This window comes from Podarcis cretensis (genome assembly GCF_951804945.1).
Source record: "Podarcis cretensis genome assembly, chromosome: 6".
Classification (NCBI taxonomy): Eukaryota; Metazoa; Chordata; class Lepidosauria; order Squamata; family Lacertidae; genus Podarcis; species Podarcis cretensis.
The window spans coordinates 36,627,253-36,649,045 of NC_137175.1; the positions used below are offsets into that span (position 1 = coordinate 36,627,253).

General features: G+C 43.6%; 1 protein-coding gene and 1 long non-coding RNA gene across 6 annotated transcripts in view; one reads left to right on the forward strand and one right to left on the reverse strand.

Annotated features, from left to right (window-relative positions):
- LOC307218051 overlaps nt 1–1,212 on the reverse strand; it is a 46,608-nt gene extending 45,396 nt beyond the window's left edge. For 2 of the 4 annotated variants that reach the window (XR_013839704.1, XR_013839706.1), the window contains exon 1: nt 1,101–1,212. This is a non-coding gene — a long non-coding RNA (uncharacterized lncRNA). Of the gene's footprint in view, nt 1–1,009 lie in introns of all 4 variants that reach the window. The other 2 variants (XR_013839705.1, XR_013839707.1) reach the window with 1 other exon arrangement.
- Nucleotides 1,213–1,244: 32 nt separating this feature from the next.
- Nucleotides 1,245–21,793, forward strand: part of SLC16A1 (solute carrier family 16 member 1) — a 42,677-nt gene continuing 22,128 nt past the window's right edge. Inside the window, exon 1 of one of the 2 annotated variants that reach the window (XM_079979528.1) lies at nt 1,245–1,409. The gene's annotated coding sequence lies outside the window, so the exon portion shown is untranslated. The remainder of the gene's footprint in view (nt 1,410–21,793) is intronic. The other variant, XM_079979529.1, reaches the window with a different exon arrangement.

The following is a 21,793-nucleotide window of genomic DNA, read 5'->3' on the forward strand; positions in this document are numbered from 1 at the left end:
TTTCCTCACATCATGTCCTTTAGATTATGAGACTGAGGGCAGGGGCTCTCTTACTACTGATTTTTTGTAAGTTTACCTGGCAGACTTTTTAGCTAAAGAGCAGGGTATGAATGTGTAAATAAATAAAGATGCTGTTGCTCTTGTACAGATCATTTCCAAACATTTCATTCCCTCAGAGATAATAATAATTTATTATTTATACCCTGCCCATCTGGCTGGGTTTTCCCAGCCACTCTGGCCAGCTCACAACAGAATTAATGATGATTATAATAATAATAATAATAAAGCGATAAAACATCAGACATTAAAAGCTTCTCTAAACAGGGAATAATAGCACTCAAAGAGATTGTTCCTGCTCTCAGGCCACCTTTCGTAGATATTCTTTACCTGGTTTCCCCAGCTTTGGCACTGTGGACTTTGATCTGATTTTACGTGCTTAATGTAAGTGACTAAAACCAACCATAAACATGCTTGTTCAAGAAGCAACTCCCACTGCCCTGAATGGGACCCTAGTTCAGGACTGCAGGTTCATCGATTGCAGGGAACACAGATGTCTGGAGGGTGTGTGCAGGGCTGGATTTAGGTTTGACGAGGCCCTAAGCTACTGAAGGTAATGGGGCCCTTTGCCAACAACAAATTGCTGCTGTTTTTTTGTGTTGAATATATGCTACATGGTAATTTATGGGCCTAATAGGTATCTAAAGCCATTTGCACATAACAGAATATGGATTTTATCAAAGTAATTGTTGAACTGAAATACAATTAATAAGTATATTAATAGTGAAATTCAATTAAGAAGAAGTATACTTTTGGGGGGCCCCCAAGAGAGCGGGGCCCTGAGCTATAGCTTGTAAGTAAATCCAGCACCGGTCTGGAGGGTGTCACATAATAAGGGGCCCTTGTGTCGACCCCTTACTGAGCGAGACTAAGGAGCGGCACCCGGGAGACCCGAGGCAGCCCGCTCCTTTCTGGCAACGCCGCCGCCAGCTTCTACGTGCAGAAACGCCACTTTCCATTTGCCCCTGGTGGATATTTCCCCGCCTCTCCTCGCGAGCGGCGCCCCCGCTACAAAGGCTCCCCCCTCAGGCAACCTCTCTCACACAAAGGCGCCTCTCTCTCTCTCTCTCCTATAAGGAGAAGCCGCTGGCTCTTTGCAGTCGGTGGGGGAGGCCAGCTGGTCAAGCCGCTCTCTCTCTCTCCCTCTGACCCGCCCTTTGCCTCTCGGCTCCTCCTCCTCCTCGCCGCAGGCAGGCAGGCTCCCCGCCCGGCCCGTTATAGTGCGTGAGGGGGCGGGAGCGCCTGCGAGTAGCACTCGGGAGACTGTCTGGAAGGAGAGACGCGAAAGAGAGAGACGCGGCGTGGGGAAAGGGGAAAGGAGCGCGTCGTGTGAGTGCCGCTGCGTGCAACCGGTAGGGAGGGTTTCGGCTGCCCGGCTGGGAAGGCGGGAGGCAAAGTCCTCTCTCGGGGCTCCTGGAGCCAGCGGCGCTCCACGTGGCGCGGCAGAAAGGGGTGGCCGCCGGCCGTCTTGGGGGCAGCTTTTCGGTCTGCCCGCCAACCCCGGAGTAGCACCAGCGCGGGGAAATGGGGGGGGGGCGCGGACGGGCGACACGAGCCTGGGGAGCCGGGCGGGCACGAGGTGGAAGGGGCGCGTGGCGACGGTGGGGTGGTGCTGGCACAGAGTTGGGGGGGTGTTAAGCCCCGGGGGATGCACTAAAGCGAGGAGGTCCGAGGCCCAAGGTGGCCGGCCATCCTGCCACGTTGGCCATGGGGAAGGGAGTCCCGTTACTGATCGTTTATCGCTTTATCTTTAAGTGAGGACTGCTTGGGTCAGGCCATTGCATTCGTCTGTTTCCTGATTCCTGGGGATTTGCTGGGCTGGCGGGGAGGAGAGGGGACTGGTTGGCTAGCTTCTTTGTTTGAATTCAGCATGTGGTGGTTTGGGGGTGCATGGCGAAGAAGGATTAGTTAATGTTTCTGCTATGTATCTTACAAGGGTTCGAGTTGGGTATGAGTAGTTGCGCGCATGGCTTGCTTGCTTTGCATGCCTGCATTCGTCTTGAGAGATCAGAGGATATCTGACTTCTCTGTTGCACAGGCGTGCATCTCTCAGCGCTGAGATGCAGGTTTTGAATATAGATAAGCCTATCTAGCCCACACTGGGTAGCCCTAGCAACTCGCCTCAAAATGATTTGCAGCAGAAGTGCGAGAGGGCTTACCATATTCCTTTAAATGTCCTATTATACTTGACAATCCTCGATTTCTCACCACTTGGTTGTAGTTCAATGTGTGCTCTGCCTCCACTTCAAATACTTTTGTTGGACTTAATGTGAGGTGGTAAATTAAAAGTTCTATCTTTGATGGCTTTCACACACTGATGTCTTCACTAGATGTTGCAACCTCCAAGTGATGGCAACCATATGTGAATCAACTAAGTCTAGAACCAGTGGATTAAAGGTAAAGGTAAAGGTACCCCTGCCCGTACGGGCCAGTCTTGACAGACTCTGGGGTTGTGCGCCCATCTCACTTAAGAGGCCAGGGGCCAGCGCTGTCCGGAGACACTTCCGGGTCACGTGGCCAGCGTGACATCGCTGCTCTGGCGAGCCAGAGCCGCACACGGAAACGCCGTTTACCTTCCCGCTGGTAAGCGGTCCCTATTTATCTACTTGCACCCGGAGGTGCTTTCGAACTGCTAGGTTGGCGGGCGCTGGGACCGAGCAGCGGGAGCGCACCCCGCCGCAGGGATTCGAACCGCCGACCTTTCGATCGGCAAGCCCTAGGCGCTGAGGCTTTAACCCACAGCGCCACCTGCGTCCCAGAACCAGTGGATTACTTACAGTGAAATACAAGGATGTGAGCTTGCCTTGTGTGAGATGATGCTAACAGGTATGTGGGACAGCTTGCAGTTCTGGTTGTAGCAAATGAACAAACATTGTTCCTTGAGTGCATCACCTCTTGTATCTTTTGAAAAGGAGACAAACCTTTAGGAATAAAGCCTTGCCTGTTTCTTGTGTGAGCTCATCAGCATTTCAAAATAGGCACTCTTTGGACTGGGGGAGGACAACTTTCTCACAATGTGATTTGCCTAGTTTACTGTGCCTTCTTTTGGTGACATTTTGAACCTTAAAGACTGCTGACACATCAGGTTAGCTTAAAGCATTCTTGGGTACAGAAGCAATTGTGCTGAACTGGCATACTGTCTGATGTTTTCTTCAGGCACAAGCATGGCTCAGCAGTTAAACCTTCCCAATAAGGAACCAGTAATTCTGTGTCCCTCTCTGTTTACAAATTTTAATAAAGAAAGTTACTCACCTATTTTATACTTTAGTTATTTCTTGCATTTGTTGACCACCTTCCTTGGTAACAATTTCTTGCATGACCTGAGTTTTGTTGTATGGACCTATTGTCATAAGGAATCTCAGTTCCATGTCAGGAAACTATGTTACGGAGTTGTTCAGGTCTCTATATCTTTTGGAAAGTACTACATAGCTTAAGGCACAGTTATCAATAGGACTGAATCATTGTTCCTGCTGTCTGAGAAAGCTGATCAGGTTATGATTATGATATATTATTTTGCATTTTCAAGCTGTTAATATTAATTGGTTGCTATGCAGCACACTGTACAGTGGTACCTTGAGTTACATACGCTTCAGGTTACATATGCTTCAGGTTACAGACTCCGCTGACCCAGAAATATTACCTGAGGTTAAGAACTTTGCTTCAGTTTTATAAAACAGTTCTAATGGTAAGAAAAGGAAATACAAACAAGTCCAATCTTCATCCAACGTCCCTTCCTCCTGGTTCCGGGTTTTGTCAGTCCTTATTGTCTCATCGATCTAGCTCATTAACCTGGCAACCTTGTATCCGAGGCCCTCAAGTCTCTTCTTTGTCCCTTCCGCAGCTCTTCTTCGTATTCGTAGCTATATTTTCCCTTGTCTCCTACTCGTGATAACTCCAGCTTGACAATATTTTTAGCCCTTCTCGACAGATCAGCCCCTTTTCCATATTCAACACTAAATTCCATATGGTATTTAACAGCATAACAGAATTATGAAAGAATGTTATGGTTATGAGAAGTTGGTATGGACAAGATTTAAGTTTTAAGTTTTAAGATTTAACTTATTATAGAAAGACAAGATTAAAATAGTCTAGGGTAATGTAATGACAGAATTTTATGAATATGGAAAGGATTTGCTGGGATAATTAACAACTAGGATACAAAGAAAGGGAGGAGGAGGAGGGAGGTCTAAGAAAGAAGGTGATGACAGTTGAGGATTTGGAAATAATGAATTTGTTTTTTCTTTTTTTGTAAATGTTTTTAATTGTCTGTGTTGTATTGTTGAATTTTTTCTTCCTTTTTTTCTTTTTTTATGGTGGGAGGGGTATGTCTTTTTTAACTTGTTAACTATTTTTATTTTTGCATTTTTCTTTGTCTCTATTTTATTTTGTTATTTTGAAAATTTCAATAAATATCATTTAAAAAAAAAGAACTTTGCTTCAGGATGAGAACAGAAATCGTGCTCTGGCAGCGTGGCAGCAGAGGGAGGCCTCTTTAGCTAAAGTGGTGTTTCAGGTTAAGAACAGTTTCAGGTTAAGAACAGACCTCCGGAATGAATTAAGTACTTAACCTGAGGTACCACTGTACTTCCAGATACAGAAAGGTGCTTCCAAACTTTTTTGTCTCTTCACAACTTCAGTACTTATTAAACTTTATTAAAATTTTATACTAACAAATGTGATTGGGTGACCTTAAATACATTATATCCTGTCACCTCTGCTTGTAACTGCTTTCCTACAAATTTGATGATGAGAACCTTCTAATTACACAGCAGCCAATCATGGGAACATGACTGCAGTTAGAAAGCTGGAGAGACATGGATGCATCTGTGATACAGAAGGCTGATCGCCGAAGAATTGATGCTTTTGAATTATGGTGCTGGAGGAGACTCTTGAGAGTCCCATGGACTGCAAAAAGATCAAACCTATCCACTCTTAAGGAAATCAGCCCTGAGTGCTCACTGGAAGGACAGATCCTGAAGCTGAGGCTCCAATACTTGGGCCACCTCATGAGAAGAAAAGACCCTGATGTTGGGAAAGATTGAGGGCACAAGGAGAAGGAGACGACAGAGGACAAGATGGTTGGACAGTGTTCCCAAAGCTACGAACATGAGTTTGACCAAGCTGCGGGAGGCAGTGGAAGACAGGAGTGCCTGGCATGCTCTGGTCCATGGAGTCACGAAGAGTCGGACACAACTAAACGACTAAACAACAACAACAACAAATGATATCTATGATAATACCACAGAAAACAAATGGCCTGTAATGTACATGCAGTACTGGAGACCCATTTCATTTTTATGTTTAAGGCAATGATGTGTTCAGTGTATCTTTGCCTCAGCATGTGGATCTGTCTGAGTTCTGCATGCATTTGATTAAGCCATGTTGATGGTGGTTAAGCACCTACCATATTTCTGCACATTTCAGAAATGTTGCAGTCGCTTTAAGAACTACTGCCCAGTGGAATATAGTAGTGTTGTTCACCTTCTGGTTTTGCAGCTGGCTGTTGTTAAAGAAGGAACAAAACAACTTCTTTACACTTTTCCATTTCAGGTACAACTTTTTGGAGATGAATGCGTGCCAAGCCAGTGAAGGGAGAAGGAACAGCCTTGGTTTAGGCAGGCATTCTTTATAACTTCTGGCCCATATTTCCAGTCCTGTTGTAACAGCTTGGCTTTGGATATGCCTGTGCCAAGAGGCATTTCGTTTCTCATAGTTGCAGATAACTCTCTAAAATACATTCTGGTTGCATCATGTTGCAGTCATAAGCTGGCCAAGTGTCAATCAAGGTAGCATTGAGTGTGTAGTATGTTTTGTGTGTCCTTGAGTCTACCACCTTGGCTCTAGGCGTGCATACCTGGTCAGCATCACCTATATTTTTCCACCAACCTTGTTATTTCAGTTTACCAAACACTTTCCCTATTTCTCTTTCATTTCTCTTGTAGCCCATAGTACCATATAGCTTTTTGCATCCTGACATTCTGAGTTCCTTGCTCTCCTTGGTGTTGCTGGTTGAGTTCTGAACAAATAAGGGTGTGTTGGTACCTGTGTACTTTGCAACTTATCTTTTCATTCTAGTCCCCCCCCCCCACACACATTGCCCTGGTACTAATCTTTTCGCATTATCTTTTATATATGTATTTCCTCCTTTTAAGACTGGTGGCTTCAGCTTTTTTCCTTTAGAAAACATTTCCTAAAGTAAAGCTGCATTTTCATAATTGTATGCATGTTAATAGCATAATAATAGAAGACAGGGGAAACTTTATGATGAAATGGATGTGTCTGAGCCTGTGCAAGGCTAGAACAAGTATCTCTTTCCTACTCTATAGCTTCTAATTCATATTAATTATACTTTAAACCAGCCTTCATCTCCTAGTGAATAGTAAAAAACATTAGTGAGGTGTATTGTGAAAAGGCATGTTTTGGCAAAATTGTTATGTAGAAAGTTTCCATAATGAGGGAAAGGGCAATGGCTGGGAAAGATACCATGAAATAGTTAGATCTGGCTGATCATGGGATGATACCAGCTCTTTCAATAGAAGGTAAACTGTGGACAATGAGAGTAAAGCTAGATATGGTCTGAGGCAGGGGTCAGTGCCGGAGGGCGGGGGAGCGCGTGCCCATCCGCGTGTGCACACACTATTTCCGGCGCACTTCCCGGTCGGAGGAGCACCGGAAATGGCTTGTGCGCATGTGCACGGGCGTCCTCCGACCCCAATGTGCACTGGAAGTAACGCATGCACATGCGCAAATAATGCTTGTGCATGCGCACAAGCTATTTCCGGTGCTCCTCCGACCTGAAAGTGGGCAGCTGCACAGCGCAGTGCCAGTAAGAGTGGGCGGCGGGGGTTGCCGCGGGCCGCATAAATGAGTCCCTCAGGTATTAGTTTGGGGACCTCTGGTCTGAGGTGTTCATACATCTTTACTCCTTTTAAACCTTTGCAAATAACTGATAAGACTTTCTTGACAAAATAATCCATGGCTATATATTTTTTTGGGTAATATGGAAAATAATAGCTTTTGCCATTTTTCATTAGGAGTTTGATGCAAGGGGAAAGGTTTAAGCCTCTCCCCTATGCTATGATCCAAATGCAGACCTCTCAACAACCCTTTGGAAAGTTTAAATGAAAGCAGAGATGCAGCCCACTCATTTTTGCTCACAGTGATGGATCATGGAGATATAGACCACATTATTTCTTTGTATTATTACATTCAAAAATAATAAAAGCCCGCTCACTTCTTCCCACTCTCACAATTTTACAGTAGATCAACTTGAAATGTAATTCAAACGAAACTCTGATATTCTGTACAGTGAGAACTGTTCAAGCAAAGCTTCCTGCTCCTTATGGAGCATTATCCATGAATCTTGTGCTTCTCATGCAATCTAGAGCTGCCAGTGGATTAACTTCTTTAACAGAGCTGTTTTGATCTTAGCTACTTAACTGAATACTAACCCACAGCAGTGAGGGTTTATATAACACTTTGGCAGCCCGATCCTATAGTTCTCCTGCGCATAACTGTGGCAGAAACCACAGTATAGTGGCATCATACATTAAATAAAAGGAGTAGGGTCATAACAGATAAAGAGTGCCCCCACCGCAATACTTGCCTGTACCCTTAACTATCTGTGTTCAAGGCATAGTGTTGCAGAAGGAATTTGAAGCAGGGCTGTTTTGACTAGGACCAGGAAGACAGTTCAAACAAGATAACTTGTACACCAGAATATACTGTAAGAAACCGTCCCTGTGGAAAATTATTCATGCTGCTTTCTAACCTTGGAGCACACACTGTAAAGCAGGAAAAAGTTTTCAAGGCTTTGGGTGACCAGGCACCTGCTTTGGTTTATTTATTTGTTTCCAGTGGTTGGATTTGTTGCTTGACCCATGTTTTCGCATTCAGGATAGCAGGTTCTCCTCATGCCTATTCTTTTAATTTTTTAAGATATTTACTGTTGGAGGGACGCCGGTGGTGCTGTGGTCTAAACCAATGAGCCTAGGGCTTGCCGATCAGAAGGTCAGTGGTTCGAATCCCTGCGACGCGGTGAGCTCCCATTGTTCGGTCCCTGCTCCTGCCCACCTAGCAGTCCGAAAGTATGTCAAAGTGCAAGTAGATAAATAGGTACCGCTCCAGAGGAAAGGTAAACGCCATTTCCGTATGCTGCTCTGGTTTGGCACATGACTCTCTGCTGGCCACATGACTCGGAAGCTGTATGTGAGCTCCCTTGGCCAGTAAAGTGAGATGAGCGCCGCAACCCCAGAGTCGTCCACGACTGGACCTAACGGTCAGGGGTCCCTTTACCTTTTTACTGTTGGATGTATACTGTTTTTATACTGATTTGCATCATTTTCTACGCAAAATATTTAAGGATATACATCAGTATCCGTTAATTTACTGACTTTATTCAACATTGCATAAAAGTATTCCTCTGTTGTAGGGGAATGGATCTACAAAACTGTTTTTAATTTTCCTGGAGCTGGAAGCCTAAGCATTTCAAGTCTTTTATTTAAATGAACAGGGTTTGTTTAGATGAGTAATTTGTAAAGTCTAGTGAGTCCTAGCACAAATAAATTCCTGAACTGACAGCATATTTTGCATGATGCAACTGGGTTATAGCTGTTACCTACGTTTTCCCATTTTAAGCTATCGGAATAGACCGAACTGAATTGTAAAGATCACAGAGTAAACTGAACTGGTGTAAAACACTGTTCTAGAAGTCAGTCCTAATAAGGCAGAGAAACTTCTAATTTTTGTGTGGAATAAAGGCCTGGTTACAAAGATGCTGTTCTGTGAATAGGAGATCTATCTAGCTGGTGCCTGAATGGGTTAGCTTTTTGTTAATCAGTGCTAACTCCATTTACTTCTAATATTTAAGATGTGCCAATATTAATTAAAACCAACCTGTTCAATCAAGTGCTGCGGATGGGAACAATTGTACTGAGTGGCTCTACGAGATAAAAACATTCTGTCAGGGCGTTGAGCTACACTGCAGTATATCCACATAAAAATGAATCTATTGGCTCATAATCTCTAATAAATCTAGAAATGAGAACCATGGAAGATCAAATAAAAATCTACAGTAATTTAAACAAGAGATGCATTGAACATCTCATTAAATAGAACTGCAATATGAAGGTTCTATACATTAGTGACAGAGCACAAAGCTCATTCTCTCTCCTGCACCTGATAGACTGTCCAATGTACAACCTATGGCAGGCTTTGCCATCTTGGTGCCTTCTAGATAGTCTGTACTACAAATCTTTTCAGCCCCAGCCAACAAAACATTACTTACATGGGAAAGGATTCCATCTTAACATACCACAGTCCTCTTCAGGCATTACATGGGAATGAAATACTAGGGCATCAGCCATCTTTCCTCAATTGTTACCAGCTGTGTGGTTGCCACTTATTGTCCTACGCTTGAGATTTGTGGGATAACATGAACATAAATGCATCCCGTGTTGAGATTATCTTTATTAATACATTTGAATTCTGAGTGTACTTTGGAATTGTACCATAACCTTGGAAACAGGGTGAATGCTTCCATCTTGGTGATGATTTCTAGTCCTGAACTCTTGTCTTGAGATGCTTCACAACTGATGGGAAAAAATACAATTTTGCTTATGGGTATCTTGATTCTAAGTCAGTTTTTCTTTAGTGAAAATCTGAATCTCTTATTTCATTCCCTGTAACTTTGAACACACTGAGTTATAAAAACAAATTGCACTCTTCATACTAATTACACTCTTGCTTCTGCTATAAACCAGCAGGGTAAGGGACTTCAATTCAGGCTGGCTCTGTTTTTGGCTAGCTATGCTGTGTTGTGCCACAGCGTATAGCTTGCAAAACTGCATCAGTTCCTAGTCACAATCGTGAGTACGGTAATTTAGACTTATGCTTGTATTGAATGAGTCTCTCTCTGGGTCATTTTGGATACCGTTAGCCTGGTGCGCACTAGATGTAATCATTGTGAGAATTAACATATGGATAGGACCCTAACTAAACAATAATATAATACTGGGGGGAAATCTAAAAATATCTTTTTAACATTCATAGCCTTATTCACTTGATCTGGAGCCAGTTCCTAGTGTTTGAGATGAAAATAGATTTGTTTGCACACTTTGTTGTACTTTGATCTTGTGCTGACTTCTCAGAGCAGGTAAAGTTAATATGGCAAGACTGGGTTTTAATGTCCTCTAACTTTGTATGCATGCAATCTAATGAGTCCCATTGTAAGATACAAGACATTGCAATCTGACTTTGTTTTAGTGTTGGTAAGTAAGTAATGGGGTGCTTTTTGTCATAATTGTTAACATGATTAGTATCTGAAAAATACAATTTTGAAACTGACAGGTTGCAATTTTATTTTTCTCTATGATATTTCATTTTGGGCTGAGCTTGAGCATTGTCACATATAAGTGATTTAACATTGACCTTGCTGGTCCATATTTCCATGACAGACTGCAGATGGTCCATAGTTCAAAGTCTGGAACAATAATTAGGAAGAAAACGGTTGGGAAGAAATGTGAGAGAAGGTGACTGGGAATCATTGTGAACTTCCAGGGGAAGGAATCACTTTTGTAAACTGATGAAACACTGGCTTTCTCAGATCTGAGGTTTAACTACTATGTTACTTCAAAACAGATAGGCTTTCTGCCTGGTGAGCTGGGGAGGGGACAATATTCATGTATGTATTGATAAGAACGTGTGAACTCTGTTGGGGCTGAACATTTATGAGTAGTGTGTCAGAATGGAAGATCTCAGTGATTTACTCGATTTACTTCCAAGTAGTGTGCTTTAAACTGCTACCTGAGAGATTTCCCATTAATACAATGGAGATTTATTTTTCTGATCTGGAATATTTTTCAGAACCTAAAATTCTTAAAACTTGATTTCAGCTTGAAGGAGGTAGACAGTAATGTTACTTCATACTTGATGTCCAGCAATTGTGCTGGACTGGTAATATAGCAGAATATAAGAAGAGCCTGCTGGATCAGACCCATCTAGTCCAGCATCCTGTTCTCACAGTGGCCACCCAGATGCCTGTGGGAAACCCCCAAGCAGGGCCTGAGCGGAGGAGAGCACTATCCTGCTCTGTAGTTTCCAACAAGTGGTATTCAGCAGCATATTGCCTCCAATAAGAAAGAGCACAGTCATGGCTAGTAGCCAATGATAGCCTCTGTCACATGCTTTTAAAACTTCACATGAGCCTCAGCCCCTCTCACCTACAGCTCCTACCTGTGTGCACCTTTCCTCTGATTATTCCGTTTTTCCAGTTTGCCTTCTCTTGCTCTCATTCCTTTGGTTAGCTTCTGTGACAGTCTTCCTCTTCTAGGACCTCATTATTATCTAGGTCAATGGTTCCCAATTAGCTAATTACTGAGGACCCTCTATTTTTTAAAAGCCAAGCCACAGACCCCCAACTTTTGAAAATTTTGATAACTCTCTGGTAGTTACCTCTGCAGAGCAATTTTTGAACCAAAACAATGGATAATAAGCAAAGGATAATGAGCAACAATTTTAGGTATGCAAAATAATAACAGATTAGGGCTGAGCGATATCTGGTTTTCAACATTGTGATACAGTGGTGCCCCGCAAGATGAATGCCTCACAAGACGAAAAACCCGCTAGACGAAAGGGTTTTCCGTTTTTCGAGGCGCTTCGCAAGACGAATTTCCCTATGGGCTTGCTTTGCAAGACGAAAACGTCTTGCGAGTCTTGCGATTTTTTTCACTTTTTTCTCACTTTTTCTAAGCAGCTAAGCCGCTAATAGCCGCTAAGCCGCTAATAGGGTTGCTTCGCAAGACGAAAAAACCGCAAGACGAAGAGACTCGCGGAACGGATTCTTTTCGTCTTGCGAGGCACCACTGTATATCAGCAGCTAAGCATCACAATATATCACAATGTTTGAAATTGGAGATCAGGCATGGGGATGAGCGAAGGAGCAAACACAAGAGATCATACGGGTGGGGTGTGTGTAGATCAGGCTTGGGGATGTGGGAAGCAGCAGCTGTGGAGATCCTGCAGGTGGGGTGAGTGCAGATGAGATGGGGCTTGGGGGGAGGAGACGAAGCAGAGTCATCTCCACTGCATGGATTGAGTGGGAGGAGATAGAGATGGGGTGCATCAAGCCGCCGTCAGTGGGGCAGCCAGTGGTGGCAGATGGAAGAAGCGTTTGGCATAATAATCATTTCCTACTAATTTCTGCTCCATCTTTCCCCTCTGGCAAGGAGTTACTCAACTCATGAAAAGCACAGTCATTTGTTCTGCAGTTCTTGTGGCAGCCTCCTCATTTTAGGCAGAGTTGCTAATCCAGAAGCTCTGTTGTTCCCTTTCCACCCCTACATGATTCTCAAAGTATTTTCACCCACCGCATGAAGCTTCTTCTCTTGTTCTCCTTTCCCATTCATTTTGTACCTTAACACACACTCTCCCCAAGTGTCGGCTTCTTTCCTTCCTGGTCATTTTACATTCACCTCTTTCTTGTATAACTTCTTTCCCCTCACATCCCCTTAACCATTCCCTGTCTGTTGTTCCTGTTTGCTGCTGTTATATATTAACTTTTTATCACTCGCTATAAGTTGAACGCTTTCTCTGGCCCTTTCCTCTCACAGCATGCAAGGAGGTGCTATCCCAACACAGTGGTACCTCGTGTTATGAACTCCGCTAACCTGGAAGTAGCTGCTCCTGGTTGCGAACTTTGCCCCAGAATGCGAACTGAAATCGCACCAGAGGCAGGCCCCATTAGCGAAAGTGCGCCTCAGGATAAGAACGGTTTCAGCTTAAGAATGGACCTCTGGAATGAATTAAGTTCGTAACCAGTGGTACCACTGTAACAGGACTAAGGCATGTCTGGGAGAGCAGGGGAACAGGCAAATGAGGAAGCAGCCCAAGGCCCACTATCTGAAATGCTGCTGTAGAACAAATTTGACTAACTAGCATATCTTGGCACCTAGATGTGAGTTTAGTTGTGTGGAGTTTCCCACCTCTGTGCATTTTAGTACTAAAATCACCTAGCATCAGTGTTTGAAACTCTCGTTGTTCTAGGCACATTTTGTGATAGGCAATTTCATTAGCAGAAGCAGTTTCTGAGCAGCGGATGCATTACTGTGCCTAAGATTTCAGATTAAAACTGCAGAGTGGAAGGCAAGGAGGACCTTTTTCTGCCTCCCTACTTCCAGCTACTATTTAAAGGCTGGAGAAGAGACCCTTTTAAGAATATTAAGGGGGTGGGCAGGGGGAAGGACTAAACTGTGTGAAAAATGAACATAATATTTTAGCTGCAGTTCATTCATTTTCAGCTTTGTATTCTTGTTATTAAAAAGTGTGCCTAGACATTCCATTGTTGCGCCCATATCCTCGGTTTAAGGTGCCATTCAGCTCCTAGCTTTCACATCTCAGTTTCTAACGCTTCCTGGCATCAAACTGCTAGTGTTCCCAACTCAAGATTTGTACACTTACCATACAAGTATGAATTTAGAGGTGTCCCTGAGAGGGATATTTAAGCATAACTTTGGAAGGAAACTACTTGGAAGGCTGGGACACATGTGGTGCTTTAGTCTAAACCACTGAGCCTAGGGCTTGCCGATCAGAAGGTCAGTGGTTCGAATCCGTGCGACGGGGTGAACTCCCGTTGCTCGGTCCCTGCTTCTGCCAACCTAGCAGTTCAAAAGCATGTCAAAGTGCAAGTAGATAAATAGGTACTGCTCCGGCTGGGAAGGTAAACGGTATTTCCGTGCGCTGCTCTGGTTTGCCAGAATCGGCTTAGTCATGCTGGCCACATGACCCGGAAGCTGTCTGCAGACAAACACCGGCTCCCTTGGCCTATAGCGCGAGATGAGTGCCGCAACCCCAGAGTTGTCCGCGACTGGACCTAACAGTCAGGGGTCCCTTTACCTTGCTTGGAAGGCTGCTAAATGAAACTTTTGGTCTGTGCGACTTGTGTGTTTATCCGTAAGCCCATTCTGCCCCATTTCTGCATTCTTTGTTTTTAAGCCAGGAGAGAGCATTTTAAATATGCATTTGTGAACCTGTTCCTCACCCTCCTTAAAATATACATTTTATAGTGCATTACATGTACTAGATGGAGGAACTCCTTGACACCCTCATAAACATTCAATTTTATTATCGCAGGGGGGAAAAACCCTACAACAACATTTCAAGACTTTATAAAATACTATGTAGATAATCTTTAAAAATATACTAATCCATTCGAATCAATATATTCTGAATTCTTAGAGTACTGTTTAAATAAAGTATCTCAACATTGTCCAGCAACAAATGTGGAGAATTCAAAGAATTTGGTTTTTCTTTTTATGTAGAATTTTTTGAGGGACCAGTTATAGTTTATATGTTCTGCCAGTACAGATGATGCCCAAAACAACTAACAAATAAATAGCTCCTTATTTGCTTCTCAAGAAATCGTTTGATATTTTAACAGAATCTGGCTTATACTGTGATCTAATTCTTTGGTTTCAGTTGGCTGAGGAGTAAATAGTTGTTCCAGATGCTGTTTGAAGGAAGTATATGCAATTCCTTAAAAGTAGTGCCATTTTAACAACAACCAGCACTGCACAAATATATGCAAATTAATCTCTCATAGAGGGATGGGGGACTTGTGGCGCTCCAGCTGTTATTGGCTAGTACTCTGAGATGATGAGCGGTATAGTCACAGGTTCCCCATCTCTGTTCTAGAATAAGTTTACCATATTTTTTTCAATGAATCGGGGGATACTTTCTGGATGTCCCATGGTCATATTATAAAGTAGTTGTGTTCTGTGTTATAAATCAAGCACTGATAGGAGTTGCTTCTTTTCCTTTTCCAATGTATGGTATTTCTCATCAATAAAAAAATTGAGTCTGGCACGAGCAAATTTTTATTCTGAAAGTGTGGCCTGGACTAAAAAGTTTGAGAACCACTGGCCTAGTCTATTAAGGTTGTTCTTCCTACACTTCATCTTAAGACAGACCAATTTTAACACCAAGCCACCTTTTTCCTCCCCACTCCTGCTTAGATTAACGTCCAGCAAGAAAACTGGAAAGCTTGGTCACTGTTATGTGTCACAGTGGATGGCCTAAAAAACATATTTACCTGCTATGAATCTAAAGTGCTGGCAAATTGCATTGTTCTTGTGAAGGAGAGGCGCTGCTGCCACTTTTGTAGAAGTCTATCAGTCTTCTGCCTTTCCTTTACCCAAGTTCAGAGACTGACCACACAAAGAACATCTCTTTTTTCAGGTTGTTTATGGGATATTCTGTGGCTGATGTGAGACGGAATGTTGTATCGTTTCCACTAGTTGAAAAACCCTCAGTAGTTCTCTGTCTGCCTGTTGCTGACCTTAGTTCACCCTGTGAGCTTTGCAATAACCAAGGAGGCCCTCAATTGTCTATTGTGTGGTGCTGAGCCCTTACAAGCCCCGGATAGTCACGTATACCAGGCAGAGCCAGATTTTCTTCTAGCCAAGGGGACTGAGCAAAACTCCACTTGAAACAAATTATTTTTGTCAGATGAAACAAGAGGGGAAAGTGACTATGATGAGTTTTATTTCAGCTTGTGCCTGTTCAGATAAATACTGTTGAGATTTTGTTCTGTTCAGACGTTTTCTTTCTGTTGAGCAAGAAGTTTGTCCCCTTTTAACTGCCTTACAGTTTTTTTAACCTATCCAATTAACTGGGAAGAGGTTTTCCTCTGTAGATAGGGTGGTGACACAGCTCCATTTGAAAAGTGCACATAGCCAGATAAAAGGCATTTAAACCTATTCAGAAGCACTATGTAAACCAATCTTGTGCAGCAGAGGCAGTATAGGGTAATTGCTTTATGAACTGATAGGAGAAAGACCATGCTTGCCATATAGAACAGAGTTTGTTATTTACCCACTCCAGTAAAACTTTAGATATGTTTTCATGTTTTAATTATTTTGATACTACTGCCAGTGTCTGGTAAATATTGATTCCAATGTATTTTAGTTTAATGCTTGCAATTAAATTGACTCTCCCAAACCCAACAATAGTTAATTAGGGTGGACTTCATAGCCAGAATTTGAAATAAAGCAAATGGAGCAACTTGCATCGTGTACATTGTGGCCAAATTGTTTATATAAAAAGCTGAAAATGCTTATGACCTTCTTGAATGGGCCAGTAGAGCAAATCTGGCCAAGCTTTTTCAGGAGACCTTTCTCAAGGGGCAGGCACTGGAAAAAAGCCCTGTTTCTGGTAGCAACTAACTGCTTCAAAATCTGGTGACACCTACAGAAGGGTCTTGTCGCTCAATGCCAATGGTTTTTCTCTCTCTGTGTGTGTGTGATATGAAGATGCATAGCTGGACTTAAATTTGTGGGCCTGCACCCTTAATTTTGGCTGGAAACAAAATTATAGCTAGTGGAACAAAGTAGTATCCAGGAAGCAAACCTACGAAATCACTTACAGCTTTGGATGTCGGGGGCAAACCTGGACCTAGAGAATTCCTGGTTTGTGAATCTGATTTTTAAGCAACTGTGACATCAAACAAGATCAGCATATATACTGCCACTCTAGGCAGTGCGCCAAAGGTTATAAGTCTGGATTGAGTATCTCGCTCATCTAGTCCGCTACTAGACTTTAGAAAGACGTCCAGGGAAGCCACTGACTCCCCTGTCTTTGATGAGAATACAAGAAGGGAGCATACCAAATAGACTTGTCCCCAGTCCCCAGATACAGTTAGCCTCATAAAAGATCCCTGTGGAACTTTCCTGGATCTCTCCCATGAAAAGGAACAGCCTCATCAGTCTCTCAGCACCACCTTCAAGGTCAACCTTCTGGAAAAATAGAACCGGAAGCATTGCAGAACCCCTGCACTTCGTCTGCACAATTGGCTTGTAATTGGTCCATGTTTCCCCTATCTACCAATACAGAGTGTTGACCAGGAAGACAAAGGCACTTTCTGCCCTGAAGTCCAGCCAAAATCCCATTCCATCCATGAGTGCCTGAAGCTGCTTGGCCATAGCTTATTATAATGACTTCTGACTAGAAAGGAGAAGCTAGACATTGTTCTGTAACTTACCAGTGTATGAGGGTCCATGGAGACCCTTTCCCTTTTTTAGCAGAGGCCTGGGTATTACTGCTGAAATATCTTTCTCCAGGTTTAATGCTTGCAAGTTTATATGCTCGGTTGTTTTTTAAAATACATAGGCCTGGTCAGAGACTTAAAATTTCCAACTGTTCCACTTGTTCAGCCAAGTTATGGAGCAATGTTAAGAGCAGTGCCTAGCTAATATTACTGCAAATCAAGGCTGTGAATGGCATGCACAGCTGGGCCCCTGTAGATGGGCATGTTCTGCTCCATGTTCAATGGCTGGCTTATGTACAGCTAACACCTACTGGAGCTTTGGGAAACTTTGGTCCAAACAAAGCTAAGCTCCAGGGGCAAAATACTTGACAAATGCAGGACAACACTATCTCTCTAGAGAAAATGATGCAACTAAATATGGTATTGGGCCCTGATGAAGGCTGCTCATATGTGTGTTTGTGTACCTGCACTGATCAGGTGTTTAAAAGGTAAAGGTAAAGGTACCCCTGCCCGTACGGGCCAGTCTTGACAGACTCTGGGGTTGTGCGCCCATCTCACTCAAGAGGCCAGGGGCCAGCGCTGTCCGGAGACACTTCCGGGTCACGTGGCCAGCGTGACAAAGCTGAATCTGGCGAGCCAGAGCCGCACACGGAAACGCCGTTTACCTTCCCGCTGGTAAGCGGTCCCTATTTATCTACTTGCACCCGGAGGTGCTTTCGAACTGCTAGGTTGGCAGGCGCTGGGACCGAGCAGCGGGAGCGCACCCCGCCACAGGGATTCGAACCGCCGACCTTTCGATCGGCAAGTCCTAGGCGCTGAGGCTTTAACCCACAGCGCCACCTGCGTCCCTGGATCAGGTGTTTACTAGCTGTTAATAAATATGGTAGTAATTTGCAAAGATGTTAATGAAGGAGCAAGTGACACTGGCTGGATTTTGATAAAACATTTGGTGACAGAGAGGTACTTCATACTTGCACCTCTTTCCCTCTGCACCACAGAGGAGCTGGAAAAACATTACAGTTGCCCGAACAGGTGTGTCATGTTCATGCTGGTCAGCAGTTGTCCATCTGGTACAGTCTTTGGTGTTCCTTAGCTTCCTTGCATCTGTGTGGTGATGTTTGTTAGATCAGTTTCTGGCATTCAAGATTGTGCAATGTAGATGTACATGGGCAAGTGTTCTCAGAAACCAGCGACAATAGTAGTAAATTGTCTTTAGGTAAAGGTAAAGGGACCCCTGACCATTAGGTCCAGTCGTGACTGACTCTGGGGTTGCGGTGCCCATCTCGCTTTATTGGCTGAGGGAGCCGGCGTACAGCTTCCAGGTCATGTGGCCAGCATGACTAAGCCGCTTCTGGCAAACCAAACACCGTTTACCTTCCCGCCGGAGCGGTACCTATTTATCTACTTACACTTTGACGTGCTTTCGAACTGCTAGGTTGGCAGGAGCAGGGACTAAGCAATGGGAGCTCACCCCGTTGCAGGGATTCAAACCGCCAACCTTCTGATTGGCAAGTCCTAGGCTAACCTGAAGTAAGTAGGGCAAGGCTAACCTGAAGTAAGTAGGGCAAGGCAAAAAGGTGGTGTGCTGGAGGCAAGCTGCGGGGAGCAGGGAGGCTTGGGTCAAATTTCTTCCCAGTGCCCCTCTCCACAATAAACCCCCTAAACCAGGGGAACATTATCCTAGCCTAGGAGCTGTTGGTGTTTGTTTCCTTCTAATTGTTGTACATGGGAGGGAAATTGTTGCTGTGTGTGTGTGTTGGAACCCTGCAAATGAACAGAGGAAGTGCACTGTTTGCTCCTCTAATGACCTGGTAGGGCTCCTGCTGGCAGGGTAGAAGACTGCATTTAGTTATCCCCAGCCTTAAGAATTGCATGTGTTTTCTCAGCATTGTAATCCTGTGCATATTTTCCTAACCCCAAGCCCCACCAAGCACAGTGGGGGCCAATTTCTGAATAAACCTGTGTAGGTTTGTGCTGCACTATCTCTATTACTGGGTGACAGCACTAACTCCTTCCCATAAACAAGATTATTCCATCCCATGGAAAAACTCATAGGAACACGAGACTTAACTACTCATATGGTGATCATGATTCTCACTGGGATGGTAGAAATCTTACTATTGATTACATTTATAACGCACCCTGCCCTCCAAGGAGCTCAAGGGAGGATGCATAGTTCTCCTCCCCATTTTATCCTTGCAACAACCTTGTGAGGTAGGACTTTATCTTGTGAACTGCCCTGAGATCTTATGATGTAGGGTGGCATATAAATCTAATCTAATGTAAAATAAATAAATGGATGGATGGTAGCAGCTTTCTTGAATACCATATTCTGTGGTGGCACTGTCCTGTAAGTTAGCGAGTGGGAAACACAACTGCGTGTTTCCAAGATTTGGAGCTGAATGTTCCTTCCTGGACTTAGATATGAGAAAATTGTTACTGTGTCCTCTATAAAGAATTGTAAAGAGAATCCTATGTCAGATAATTATGTTGCTGAATTTACAGTACTTTGAAAGTGCTGTGTAATTCTACAATTATAAAGTTTGCTTCTTCATAAAGTGGCACAGTTTAAAAAACATCCTGGGAATTTATGCAACATCCTGGGACTTTCTACTTTGCTTCAACACCCTAACTGAAGTAGAAACTTCGTGAATGACCCATACCTCTCCTTGCCTAAATAAGAATTAATTCAATTTTCTTCTCTTTCTACCAACATTTAGTCCCTATTCATAGAGCCTGGGAAAATGCTTTTTATTCATTTGCAGCATCACATTTGACTCAACCATCTTATTTACTGTAAATGTGGCTTTTAAAATAACTATCCTTGGCTAGTATCTCTGAATTCCACTTCCAAGCACGCCTGACACGTAGCAGTGTTTTCCAAACAAAGCTGGAGACTTTACAAGCTCTGCTTTAAACTTTGAGGAAACTTTTGCATGTAGAAGTTGCTGTCTGAACTGGCTATTGTCTTTTCTCTTTCATATTAGGATGGAGAAGGAAATGAGCCCCACACTCATGGAAATAAGCCTGCAAAACAGTGTATACATCAAATTTGCCTTAGGGGCTTAAAGCAATAAACTAGCACAGTGTTACTTGAGCTGAATTCACTGAAACTGTGACCAGCTCAGGAAAATTTCTAATGCATTCAGTGTGTCAGTATTTGCACAGCAAAAGAAGATTTAAAACCGAGGTACTCCTTATGGGTGCTCCCTGCCTTTTAGTGCTACTGAGACAATGCTTTGGCACATTAAGCCATAAGCAAGTATTAACAACTGTGATCAACACCTCACCTAATAAAGCACTTTTTTCTTCACTGCAGTTTTGCAATAATGTGTCTGATTCAGTGGAAGTACAAAAAGTGGTTGGGCATTGCTGAGCTGACTCACAACAGCTCTTTATTTCTTTTGTAAACATAGAAGTAAGCTTCCTAAATTGTTACCTTTGGTCAGCAAACGTTTTCCCTCTGATGTTGAAGATATCTCTGACTCTCTGCAACATTGCTAAAACTGTTTATTAGTTAGTTTCCAAGAGCCTGCACTATTCATCTCCCACCCTGAAGCAGAGAATGGATGCATTGGCATGGCTGACAGAACTGTGGTTATTAAAGAGAGTTACTTCATGAAATACATTCTTCCCATACACAAATTATCTCTGTATAGGGAGAAAAAGAGTAGCTCTTCATGGGAGCATCTGTTTCAGCCAAAGGAGATAGAAAACTGTGCAACTGCTGGAACGTATATTGATGTCCACTTACTATGCGTCTATATATGGAGCTGACCGAAAGAGGATGTCTTGGTATGAGTATAAAGCAGCGTGAGCTCAACTTAAGAGGGCTGTGATCCTCAAATGTGTATAGTAATGAGACTTCATGAGGGACGCGGGTGGCGCTGTGGGTAAAAGCCTCAGCGCCTAGGGCTTGCCGATCAAAAGGTCAGCAGTTCGAATCCCCGCGGCGGGGTGCGCTCCCGCTGCTCGGTCCCAGCGCCTGCCAACCTAGCAGTTCGAAAGCACCTCCGGGTGCAAGTAGATAAATAGGGACCGCTTACCAGCGGGAAGGTAAACGGCGTTTCCGTGTGCGGCTCTGGCTTGCCAGAGCAGCGATGTCACGCTGGCCACGTGACCCGGAAGTGTCTCCGGACAGCGCTGGCCCCTGGCCTCTTAAGTGAGATGGGCGCACAACCCCAGAGTCTGTCAAGACTGGCCCGTACGGGCAGGGGTACCTTTACCTTTACCTTTAATGAGACTTTCAAAGTTTGCCTTTGGACTGTTTCCCCCTAAATGAGGCAATTGCCTCACGTATCAGCCCTTTTGATATTAGGCAGTGATAGAGCGGCAGTGAAAGTAAAACAAAATATCTGCAGCAAGCTGTAGTGCAGGAAAGTCCTTGTGTTAAATGCTCTTGACTTTGATCAGTAGCTCACTTTGAACATGACTGTGTACAGTGCATAACTATATGCAAAGTAGGGCTATCTCTTCTACATTAAGAGCATCTCATCTCTTCATAAAGCATCTTGTGTACATCATACTGCCATGTATGGTTTTTTTTAATAGAACTTGGGAATGATCAAGGATGTCTGTTGCATATTATACTTATGGGTATCTGTATCAAAAATCTGAGCTGTATTCCAGACTACTGTGTCCCTTAGATATTGTTAGAAACCGAGATAAGGAAGCTAGGAGCTAAACCAAGGTTGTGGG